A 3,037-nucleotide genomic window follows, 5' to 3' on the forward strand; every position below is an offset into this window, starting at 1 on the left:
TTTTCCCATCTCAACTCAATTGATTTCTCGAGTTTGATGTCTTTGACAAGCGCATTCTTTATTAAAAAAGACCAGTTAAATGCTACAGATTTGTATGTACCTAGTCGAATTCATCTGTCATTACGTAGTGAACAGAGGAAAAACCAATTGTAACCCAGTGTTGTCTCAACATCATCGATAGCCATCGATACTATGATTGGTTTGTCGCTGCTGTCCACTTGATTCTCTCAAGCGCTTATCTTTCCATACCCTCATAATTATTCTTATTCACGATACTATTCACTGTTGTGCGAAAAATCCACAGTCACCCGCAATGCACAAATTGTGCGAAAAATCCACAGAGGAAATATCATTCACCTTGACCGGGATTCGAACCCGGATTCCGGATAACTTGACGCCTTGGTAGCTTAACTGGCTAAAGCACTCGGCCGGAAATCGAGGGATCCGGGTTCGAATCCCGGTCAAGGCGAATGATTTTTCCACAGTGGATTTTTCGCACAATTTGTGCATTGCGGGTGACTCCGTAAAAGTTACCACCGTGGCTAGTCCCGGTATACTTCAATATACTATTCACTATCTGATACTACTACTACCTTTGACCCCATTATGACCTTCGGAGGTCAAAAAATAAACAATACGGATCTATGAACTATAAAACCGACTTAGGCATCCTTTAAGACCTGTGGTTCGACACGTTGGTTGTCATGATGGCCTGACGTTTGCCTCTATAACCTTTGACCTCCGTATTAACCTAGGAGGTCAATTAATGGATATTAGGGGTATTAGGACAACACCATTGATTTGGGCACCCTTTAAAACCCATGTATCGACACCTTTGTTGGTATGCTATTCATTTCGCCACCCTTATGACCTTGATTGTGGCCTTACTGGGTCAACGGTTAAAGTTTCGTAAATAAAAGTGTGATTTATGGTTTTCTCGTGTGCGGAAACCTAAGAATTGACATATTGGTTAATGAAATTCACACTTTTTTTTATCTCGAATTTTTTGGCATTGAAACCCCATAAGGCAAATTAAAGTTTTTGGTTTAGACCCACATTGTGGGGTCTAAAGGTCAAAGTTGTAAAAGTTTGCTTACACTCAGCAAAACTTAGGAGGTTTCTCCATAAGCATGCCAATGTATAATTTGGCGTTAGGGGGGGCAGGGTTTGGTCGGATGGTTTTGTATGGTGAGGGTTGGGACGACGGCGGGTTGGAGGGCTTACGAGGTGCTCCGGGAGCTTGCGGGATGGGCGAGGGGAGATCGGGTGATTCCGGGCACCTGAATGGAGAACGGGGAAAAGAGAGGGGGGAAAGAGGGGAAGGGAGAATTACTATGTGGGGATGCTCGCTGCAATCATTGGCGTACACGAAAAAAAACGAGAGCTTGCAACATAGATTCTGAATTCGACAGATTACACAGGCCAGCCAAAAAACTTTTGCTTGAAAACTTTTTTATTCTTATAGCTGACTTTTATAGATTTTTATGTTCCGAATCCAAACTGGCCTTAGTTTTTTTGTATCACCCATAGTTTCCAAGCAATATGTTTTTTTAATTATATTGTCTAATACCCCTATACGGTATATAGGGAAATCAATGGAAAGCTACGACTTTACATCAGAAAATACCTATAAACTTTTTTCACAAACTTTTTTTTTTGTAGTAACAAACTCAAAACAAATATAACAAAACTGTCAGCAGAGCTTTTACAACCGCAATTAGACATTGCCCTGAGCACATGTACAGGTAACGTGAAAGTCAGGTTAGGCTGAAAGTAATCAAAACATCAGCTGTTCAGTATTTGTTTCAGCAGTGCTGCCAACATCATCTTCGCTCATTAGACCTACTTTTTCAATTTTACTTTAACTATAAGAAAGCTGTTAAAATCTAAAAATATTACTTGATTTCATAAATTTAACTATATAATGTGAATAAATGGTGGGTGATACAACTTTTTAAGCATCACATTTGGATTCAGCAACCTAAAAAAACTTAAAACACCTGAAATGGTTCAATATCTTTCTCTGCTTTGAGCATCAATCTGGCCAGAGATAACAACCAAAATGACTAAATCGGCAAAACAATGACAACTCAATAAAAATAAAACAAGAGGCATCCCTTCCAATCAGTCTTTGGCCTGGTTTCTCTCCCGGACGTGGGATCACGTGGGTTGACCTTCCTCTTACTGGCGATGCAAATCTAGCGTTTATTCTCCTTTCCGCCCGTTTCCTCATTTTCCGGTCCAAACTCCTACGTCTCCAGGTCCTCTCTCTCCTCAGGCCATTTATTTAATGAGGCGCTTGCCCCGACAAAACGGCAGAGCCTACGGAAGCGTAACGAGGCCAGGGTTGGTGTCTTTCACCTGGTGGCTCCCGTGGTTTGATACCCCAAATAGGGTTGGTTTTCTAGGGGTGAGGGAGATATCGGGAGAGAGGCCTATTTTTTGAGGCACGTGACCACCGGGTGGGTGGGGGGGGGGGTTGAAATACGTTTTATATATTTTTGGGGGAGAGGGTAGAGAATCAGATGGTCGTAGGCCGCCTCACAGTCACCACTCGTCGGGTTTGGGGATGGGGAAGGAGTAGAGACTTCCCTTTTCGGGTAATACCCACAGGCGAAGTCACGCGACGGGAAAACCCCAAAATCGGAAGGCGGGGAATGGGGGGGGAATGCGTTACGCACAAATCCATTCACACTCAACTACGCATACACGGTCAAACGTAATACAAGAAAAATAAATGAAGCTCTCCTTCCCTCGAAAACATCCATTCAAACCAAATTATGTAACCTGCCAAATGGCAACGGTTACAATATCTTATGGTGGGGTCTACAATGCGTTTATAAGAGTGTTAATGTATTTTGTATTCAGTTTTCTTCTATTGTGTTTTGGCATTAGACCTCAGCCATTCCAAGAAGTTACACTTGAGAATTGTTTAATTGAAAAAAGAAAAAATACTGCAAAACAAAAAAATGAAATGAAATTGTTAAAAAAAATGATAAAAACAAAGAAAAACTATTGAAGAAATAAATAAAAAATA

At 41.3% G+C, this 3,037-nt stretch overlaps 1 non-coding gene across 1 annotated transcript; it reads left to right on the top strand.

Moving 5' to 3' along the window:
• The first annotated feature begins 396 nt into the window (after nucleotides 1-396).
• On the top strand, nucleotides 397-469 carry Trnas-gga. The gene has a single exon. It is a non-coding gene; the product is annotated as a tRNA-Ser (tRNA).
• Nucleotides 470-3,037: the final 2,568 nt, after the last annotated feature.

This window comes from Ischnura elegans, chromosome 9, assembly GCF_921293095.1.
Source record: "Ischnura elegans chromosome 9, ioIscEleg1.1, whole genome shotgun sequence".
NCBI lineage: Eukaryota > Metazoa > Arthropoda > Insecta > Odonata > Coenagrionidae > Ischnura > Ischnura elegans.